A 10040-nucleotide genomic window follows, 5' to 3' on the forward strand; every position below is an offset into this window, starting at 1 on the left:
GCAACTTTTGATATCTGTTAGCCATTTATATCTTTTGTGAAATGTCTAATCGAGTTCTTAACCCATGTTTTCTTTTCTTATTTAAAAACATTTACCAGAGGGCAGGTACATTCACCAGAGAAAGAAAGAGGAAGAAAGAGAGAGAAAGAGGGAAAGTGACAAGGCACCACCAGGGGCATGGCCATTGCAATCCTTTCTCCTCATGTCTCTCTCCTGTTGGGATATAGGCACACAGGCACAGATGTCCAGGGTGTTTTTCATTTCGCAAGGTTAAACTGCAGTCAGTCAAGTGGGATCCAGCAGCCTTAGCCACAATGTAACTGGCTGCCCTACTTTTTTATTCAGGTTATTTTTATTTTTTTTCTATTGATTTATTTGAGTTCCTTATATACTGAGTTGTCAGGAAAGTCATGACTCATTTTTGCATGATAAAAGAGAAAATTATGTCATGCCTTTCCTGATGACCTAATATTTTGAATATTCACCTCTTATCAGTCATATGGTTTGCAAATATTTACTTCTATTACATAGAATGTCCCTTTACCTTGTTTTGAAAAGTGTATTTTTAATCTTATGTTTAATTCTTTGCTGTACAGAAGCTTTCTAGCTTGATGTATATTCCATCTGTATAAATATTTTTGATTATGATGTCTGTGCTTTGGTGTCATATCCAAAATATCATCACCTAAACCAATGTTGAAAAGTTATTCTCTATATTTTTATCTAGGATATTTGTAGTTTCAAGTCTTATGTTTAAGTTTTTAATCCATTTTGAGTTGATCCTTGTATAGGAAGTGAGATCAGTGTCAATTTTCATTATTTTTTACATGAATATTCAGTTTTCTCAAACCATTATTGAAGAGACTGTTTTTCCCCATTTTGTGTCATTGACAACTTAATTAAACATAAATGTATCATATTTACCTGGTTTTATTTCTATTCTGTTACATTAGTTTATAGATCTTTTTATGTCAATATAATTCTGTTTAATTACTGTAGCTTTGTAATATATTTTGAAATAAGGAAACATATAGCTTTATTCTTCTTGCTCTATATTTCTCTCGCTATTTGGGTATTTTTGTTTTTCCATATGAAAGTTAGAATTGTGTTCTCTATTTCTATAAAGATGCCATTGTGATTTTAATAAGCATTACATTAAATTGGTAAATGGTTTTGGTAGTATGAACATTTTTATGATATTAATTCTTTTAGCCCATGAATGTGAGACATCATTCCACTTATCTCTGTATTTCTGATTTCTTCTGATTAAATTTATTCCTACATATTTACATCTTTTTGTTGTTAGTGTACCTGGATTATTCTTTTCCTTTCTTTTTTGGACAGTTTATTGTTCGTGTATAAGAATGTGACTGACTTTTGTATCCTGCAACTTAGCTACATCCATTTATTAATTCTAACAGTTTTATTTTGGTTGAGTCTTTTTGGTTTTCTCTGTATAAGTTTGTGGAATCTGAACACAGGCTTAATTTTACTTCCCTTTTTGACTGGGAAGTTTTTATTTATTTTTTAATCTAAATTTTCTAGCTGGAATTTCCATTATTCTGTTTGAAAAAAGTGAGAGGGGAGACAGTGGGCATCCTCAATTTGTACTAGTCCTTAGTGGAAATGCTTAGATATCCCTTAGATATATTGATGTTGATGTTAGCTCTGGGATTTTAAGTATGCCTTTTATTATGCTGAGGTAAATTCCTTCTATACCTATTTTTTTAGCATTATAATCACAAATGAATGTCAACTTTCTAAAAATCCTCTTATATTGTTAATGTGCTATATCATATTGAGTGTGTTGCATCATCAACTATCCAAAGCATAGATTTCTATATGTTCCTAGCGTACAAATCATTTTAATATACTGCTAAATTTGGTTTGCTAGTATATTGCTGAGGATTTTTGAATCCATGTTCATAAGACATAAGTCTGTAGTGTTTTTTTGTTTTGTTTTGTTTTGTTTCTTATACTGTCTTTGGCTGTTTTGAATAACAGAGTAATGCTCATAAAATGTAACACTCATCAAATGAATCCTCCTTATCTTTCTATTTATTTATTTATTTATTTATTTTTAAAAAAATTTTTTGAGAGGTTTTCACTATAGGGCGCGTGCGCTCGCCAGACAGACAGAGAGAGACAGAGAGACAGAAAGCGAGAAATCACCCCCCGGGGGGATGGTCACACCGCAATCCCTTCTCCTCCATTCTCCTCTCGGGATCTTGGGCACGTACGCACATGCGCCCGGCGTGAGTTTTAAGCCACCGGCTCCGGGACATGAACCGTGGTCGACTACATGGGAATCCAGCCACATAGCCATTACGCTAACTGCTGGTTCCCAATACTACTTATCTTTCTATTTTCTTTTTTTTAAGAAAATGTTTAGTGGAATTTACTTATAAAACTGCTGACTGCTGCGCTTTTCTTGGTTGAAAGATTCTTTATTACTTATTTAATCTCACTTGTTATTGGTCTTTAAAGACTTTCTATGTCTTTTGATTCAGTTTCAATAATGTACATATTTCTAGGAATTTTCACTTATTTTTGGTTGTACAATTTGTTGGTGTATAACACTTTTTAAGATAAATTTTTGCTCTAGGGTGCATAAACTCGCCACAGAGACAGATAGATAGAGAGAAAGAAAGTAAGAAATCACTCTCCAGGCTGGATGGCCATACAACAATCCCTTCTCCTCCATTCTCTTTTCAGAATTTTAGGCACCTACCCACACATGCCTGACATGAGTTTCAAGCCGCTTAACCATGGTCAGCCATGTGGGAGTCCAACACTTTAGCCCTTACATCATCTTCTGGCCCTTGACTTTTTATAATAATCTCTTTTAATCGTTTTTAGTTCTGAGGTAGTCATTGCAATCTGTCCTCTTTTATTTCTAATTTAATTTACTTTAGTCTTCTCTCTTTTTTCTTAGTCTAGCTCAGACTGCCAATAATACTATCTTTTCAAAAAAACTAACTGTCGATGCCGTAGTTTGAATATATTCCCTTCAAAATGTATGTGTTATTTGGTTGTGATGAGAGTAGAAAGATGAATTTAATGCAGTGATGGTTTTGAAAGATGAGACCTTTGTGAGGAGATTGGAGAGTAGGATTAAGGAAAGTACGGTGGGGACTTTGTGACTGAAACCTCACCAGTTTGTTTATAAGGAGAGGGAATTAAGCAGAGAACACAGACACACTTTTGACTGCCTCCATGTTACTCACCAGCAAGAAGACCCTCATCAAATGCAGTCCCTAGACCTTAGACTGCCAAACTGTGAGCTGAATAAATATCGTTCTATTTCAGGTATTTCTATTAGAAACAGAATAGACTAAAATATCTCATTTTTCTTATTTTTTTCTTTTTTTTTTAAATTGTCTGATTTATTTGTGCTTTAATATTTGTTATTGCCTTTCTTCTGTTAACTTTGTTCTCAGTTTGTCCTTCTACTTCTAGTTCCTTGGGAAGTTCACCTATATTGTTTATTTGAGGCCTTTCTATATTTTTATGTTGTTGATGTTTATAGTTGTAAAATTCTCTCTTACTGCTGCTTTGCAGCATTCTGTAACTTTGGTATAACTTTTTATTTATGTTTGTTTGTCTTGAGGTACTTTTGTAAATGCTCTTTTGATTTCCTCTTTGAAGCAATCTTTTTTAAACAGTGCATTAGTTTTCTCATATTTGTGAATTTTCCTGTTTTCTTGTTACTATTGATTTCTAGTTTTAGTCTATTGTGCTCAGAAAAGATATTTGATATTATTTTAATCTTAAAAGTGTTCAACCTATTTTGTGATCTATCCTGGAGAATGTTCTTCGTGCACTTGAGAAGAATGTATATTCTTTTGCTTTTGAGTGGAAAGCTCAGTATATGTGTTACAGAAAAAAGTGTTAGATGCTTATTTTTCTGAGTGGAAAGCTCAGTATATGTGTTACAGAATAAAGTGTTAGATACTGTTTTTTTTCTATTTATTATTCAAGTTAGCAGTTTCTTCTTTAATTTTATGTCTGGATGCTCTATCCATTATTGAAAGTGAGGTACTTTAGTCCTCTACTATTATTTTATCGCCGTAAATTTCTGGCTTCACATATTTAATGTAAATATTATGGTATTTGATATATTTGTATATACATACATGCGCGCGTGCGCGTGCGCACACACACACACACACACACACACACACACAGGTAATGGCACTTTCCAATTGAATTGACTATTTTATATAATAATTTTCTTTGTCTCGTGAGAAAGAAATTTTGACTTAAAATCTGTTCAGCTGAAATTTACTTAGCACCTTTACTTTCTTTTGGATACTATTTGCATGTTTTCATTTTTTTTTTACTTTCAGCCTATGTATATATGTACATCTAAAGTGAGTCTCTTGTAGGTAGCGTATTATTGTATCTTGTTATTATTATTATTATTGTTTGTTTCTTTTCAATAGGGCATGTGCATTTACCAGAGGCAGAAAGAGACGGTAAGAGGGAAAGTGAGAAATCATCTCCCAGGGGTGATGACTATGATGCAATTCCTTCCCTTCCATTCTCCTTCTGGGATTTTAGGCATGCACACACCTGCACCTAGTGTGATTTTCAAGTCATTCAGTTCAGGACTAGAATTACAGTCAGCCATGTGGGAGTCCAGCAGTTTAATGACCATGCCAATTGCTTGTCCCTGTCCTTATTTTTAAAATTAATTCAATCATGATACGTTCTTTCATTGGGACGTTTAACCAATTTTATGTTTAAAGTAAATACTGATACATGAGGACTTACTATTGGTATTTTATACTTGTTGTCTGTTGGCTTTGTAGTTTTGTCCAATTTTCCCTTTTGCCATCTTCTTTGTTATTTGACAATTTTTGGCAGTTATTTTCTTTGATTTTTTCATTTTGGATTTTGTGTATCTAGTTTAGAGGTTTTTGATTATGTGTTTGTGGTTCGCACATGGATTGTATAAAATATCTTGCAGTTATATTCTGCTAGTCTAAATTTGACAACAATTTATTCACATACTAAACTCTATCCTGTAGTCCCCCCAAAACACATGTTTTGTGGTGGTATAGCCAGAGTTTGCTTTTGTTCATCTTATTCTTCCTTTAACACATTTTCATCCTTTAACTTCTTTTGTTGTTTTTGTTTGATGGTCATTTTGGGTTTTGGGTTTTTTTTGTTTGTTTGTTTTGTTTTTGCTATAGGGAGTATGCACTTGCCAGAGAAAGATGGGGGAGAGAGGGAAAAAGAAATAAATCACCCACCAGGAGGGATAGCCACGACACTATCCCCTCTCTTCTGATCTGCTATCAAGACTTTGAGCACACATGCACATCCCCCTGCAAGTTATTTTCAAGCCACAGGGTCCAAGATGCAAATTGCACAGTCAGCCATGTGGGATCCAGTGTCTTAACCTCCACATCACTTGCTGACTTCCTCTTTTAACTTAGCTTTAAAAGCAATTTACTTATCACCATTATAGCATCATCTTAATCTGCATTTGTTCATACATTTGATTTTATGTGTAATACTTATGGTTCCATGTACTTTAGTGTTATTATTTAACATGTTTTTGATTCAACAAAAAACTTCATTAAAGTATTTCTTGTATGAAAATTCTAATAGCGAAAACTCCCTTCATTTTGGGATCAGCAGTTAGTGTAATAGCTATGTCGCTGAACTCCCATGTAGTTGACTGTGGTTCGAGTCCTGGACCCAGTGGCTTAAATTCACGCCAGGTATGTGTGCGTGCCTACCCACCCAAGATCCCGAGAGGAGAATGGAGAAGAAGGAACTGCAGTGTGGCCATCGCCCCCGTGGGTGATTTCTTGCTTTCTGTCTCTCTCTCTCTTTCTGGAGAGCGCATGTGCCCGATAGCAAAAATAACTTTAAAAAAAGAAAAGAAAAACCTCCCTTCATTTTGCTTCAATTTGTTTTATTTTGTTTGTTTGTTGTTATTGTTGTTGTTTGTTTGTTTTTGTTTTTCTGAAAAGGACTTTTTCTCTCCTTAAGTCAGATAAATTTGCGGCATATTTTATTCTTGGTTGGCAGATTTTTTTTTCTTTCAGTAATTTGAATATATCATCTCACTTTTTCCTCGCCTGCAATGTTTTTGTTAAGAAATCTGCTAATATTTTCAGTGGGGTTTCCTCGGAGGTAATGTATTGCTTTCTCTTTCTTCTTTTGAGATTTTTCTCTTGCTTCTCTTGAGATTTTTCTCTTTGTCTTTCTCTTTCTTCTTTTGAGATTTTTCTCTTTGCCTCTGACTTTTGACAATTTCATTATATGTTTCATATGTATCAATTGAGTTCATACTATCAGGGCTTTTTGAACTTCATGACTGTTAGTATTCATGTTACGAGACCCTAAAGATATAGTTAGATTATAGAGCCAAAATAGAATCACAAAATGGCTAAGTTTTGGGATGGGGCAGTGATGGTTCAGTGATTGACCTAGGCATCATGACCTAGACCTAAAATAAAGGCTTTTTCAATGCCCTACCACATTCCAGGAAGAAGAGAAGATAATGGTTTTCAGGGCCCAAAGCTTCCAGACAAAGAATCTCCTGACCTTGGTACCCACTCCAAAATTAGAAAAATAATTGGACTTATCCAGCATTTGCCCTTCCAGGAGGAGAATGCCCCTACCAAGAGGAGAAGGCATGCTCAAGCCCTACCTAGAACCTAAGGCTGTACAAAGCCCTTCCTGACCCAAATAAAAACCCCTTGACACAGTTCTTCCTTGGCAACTAATTTTATGGGACCCCTCCCACCTTGGGAGCCCTGTTATCCCTCCCATCTCCTTTAATAAACTCCCCACTTTGTTACTAAATTCCCCACTTTGCTAATAAACTTCCCCTTTGTTATACCAACTCTCTGTGTCCGGAACTCTAATAATTCCTGAGCATAGGACAAGAACACCTGAATCACTGTGACTGTGGGCCCAATCTCTCCTGCACCCCCACCTCCTGCATCATTACTCCCAAGATTTGAGAAATTTTCAGTCATTATGTCTTTAAATAAGCTTTCTACTCCTTTCTTTATTCTCATACTAGGCCTTTCATAATGAGAATTGAGATAGGAGTTGGACCTTAATTACAGGCAGATAGAGCAGCTGCTCCCCACCCTCCAGAGGAGAGAGGAAAGAGGAAAGTATCTGCTGGGTGTCTCCTGACAATTCCTTCCTCAATCACCATATTTCTTTGACCTTAGATATGTTAATATTTTTCTCGAATAATTTATGGCCCAAAGCTTCTAGATAAAGAATTTCCTTACTTTTGTATGCACTCCAAAATGAGGAGAATAACTGGTTCCATCCAGTATGTGCATCTCCATCAGGAAGGGAATGCATGTTCAAACCTCACTAGAACAAGTCTGAACAAAACCCTTCCTGACCAAAATAAAAGCCCCTCGCTATAGCTATTCCTTGGAAACCCATTTTCTAGGATCTCTCCCCTTCTTGTGAGCTCTATTTTTCCTTCACTCTCCTTCAATAAACTCCCCACATTGCCACACATACTCTCTGTGTCCACATATCTAATTATCTTGGTGTTATTGAACTCAAGTCTGGTTCACTCGCCCAAGCACTATAAAACCAAACCATAGGTACATGGTGTGAAGAAGGAAAGTGCAGCTTTGTTGCAAAGTGCAAAGCAAGGAGAGCGGGCAGCTCATGCTGAAAAGACCCAGTCTCCCCAAGATTTTCCCCATATGTGTTTTTAAGGGCAAAATTAGGGGAAGAAATCTCAGGCACATGATCAGTTCAGTGATTGGTTCAAGAAAACATGATCATCTCATGGGCATTCTTGATTGGTGAGGCCTTAAATAATCAAATTTCTGTTCAGGTTTCTGGAGCCATTTAGACTGGGGTCTTTGAGCTCACAGCCAGCAGTCTCCATTCTACAAAATATCTTACATATTAAAATGAAAACCTTATCTTTTCTTTAAGTTAGAGTTTTAAAGGTCAAATACCCCTTATCCGTGGTCAATGTTGTTTCATTATCATAACCAAAGTCTGAAGACCCTTACTCTGGGCCATTACAATGTAAATGCACCTTATTTTTCAAGAACCTTAGAAAATACATTAGGGGGTCCCTGCTCAGTTTCACTGGGACAAGAACCCTTGCTCCAATGTGAGTGCTGCAGCCAATCACCCCTACATCCCTGCATCCCCCAGTTCCTGTGTCAGCATGATGGTTGACTTGTTGATGTCCTGGAAATCTCAAAAGCTGTCTACATTCTTTTTTATTTTATTTATTTTTTTCCTCCTCCTGAACTCCTGAATGATTTAAATTTACCTAAGTCTTTGAGTTCAACTTCTTTCTTCTGTTTGATCAATTCTGCTATTAAAACTTTTTTTTTTTTTGCTATGCACTCTCCAGAGAGAGAGGGAAAGTGACACACAATTATGTTTCTCAAGGTACCAAGATGGGGACTCAAACAGCAGGGCCAGTCATGTGGTATCCAGTACCTTAACCACCATGCTGCTTGATAGCTTAGTCTGATGTTAAAACTCTTTATTGCACATTTCTTTTCATTCTTTGTATTTTTCAGCTCCTAACATTTTGTGTTCTTTTAGAATTACTTTTAGTTGAACTATTTTTAAGTCATATATTGTTTCCTAGTTTTGTTGTTTTCCATTTATATTCCTTTATAGCTCACTGAGCTTCCTTACAATCGTTATTTTGAATTCTTTGTCAAGAACTATATTGATCTACATTTCTTTGAGGCAGTTACTGGAAGATCATTGTCTTTCCTTGATCATGTCATGTTTCTTTGATTTTTTTTGTTGTTGTTGTTGTGGCATTGTTTGATATCTGTGTTGTAGAAACAGAGCTGGTCCTTCTTTCAGACATGCTGGCATCAGCAGAAAATGTCCTTTGTCTATGGATAGGAGCATGGAGGCCAGGAGGGTGGCTGGCTGGTGCTCCAGCTCCTGAAGGGGTACAGAGGTTCTATCCCTGAGAAAGATGCAGCTGCAGTGTAGATTTCATGCAGCTCTGTCATGTGAGGTCAGCATCAGGAAAGACTGAAGTGGACCTTGGCACTCCAGCTTATTGGTATTCTCAGTACTGGCAAAGGCTCCTGGCTTCCTCAGTAGCAATGCCTGTTGGCCAAGCTCCAACTCTCCAATCCTTCTGTAAGAGGTAAGTTGTAGTTGAGAGGATATCTTGGCACTGGCACATGTGGAGCAGTCACAGAGCCAGGCCTCAGGGTAAAGCATGTATGGAATGCCCACAAAGCCATAGTCTGATTACTCTGTGGTGCCAGGTGAAAGTACACAGCAGTTATCCCTTCTCCAGTGATTCACAGAAGTGTGGACTCCAGAAAGTTCTGCCTATTGTGGTCAATGTTAGTGACAACTGTGGAGGTCTAGGTGGTAAAATCTGTGAGTGTCTATGGCCAAGCTAGCAATGGCTCATAAAGATCCTCCTGTTCTTTTTCCCCACAATTGCAGGCATCATAGAAGGATTGTCTCTTGGTGTTGACCTATGCGGTCTTATGAAGCAGATGATGCAGGTTAAATGCCTCCTGTATTTTTTATGCACCTATTGAAACTGAGCAAGAACCCTCTAATGTATTTTCTAGGGTTCCTGAAATATAAAGTCCATTTGCATTGTAATGACCCAGAGTAAGGAGAAAGTCTTCACACTTTGGTTATGATAATGACCAACATGGACCATGAGGGTCATTTGACCTCTAAAACTCTCACTTAAAGGAAAGATTTTCATTTCAATATGTAAGGTATTTTGTAGGCTGGAAACTGCTGGTTGTGAGCTCAAAGACTAGAGGCTGAAGGGTTTCAGACACCTGAAGAGGAATTTGATTATCTAAGGCCTCACCAATCAAGAATGCCCACGAGATTATCACGCTCTCTTGAACCAATCACTGAACTGATCATGCACCTAGGAACTCTGCCCCTAATTTTTGTCCTTAAAAAGGCATGTGGGGAACATCTTAGGCAGACCGGGTCTTTTCAGCATGAGCTGCCCACTCTCCTTGCTTTGTGCTTTGCAATAAAGCTGTCCTTTCCTTCATCACACCATG

The sequence above is a fragment of the Tupaia chinensis genome, unplaced genomic scaffold, assembly GCF_000334495.1.
Source record: "Tupaia chinensis unplaced genomic scaffold, TupChi_1.0 Scaffold000249_2, whole genome shotgun sequence".
Lineage (NCBI taxonomy): Eukaryota > Metazoa > Chordata > Mammalia > Scandentia > Tupaiidae > Tupaia > Tupaia belangeri.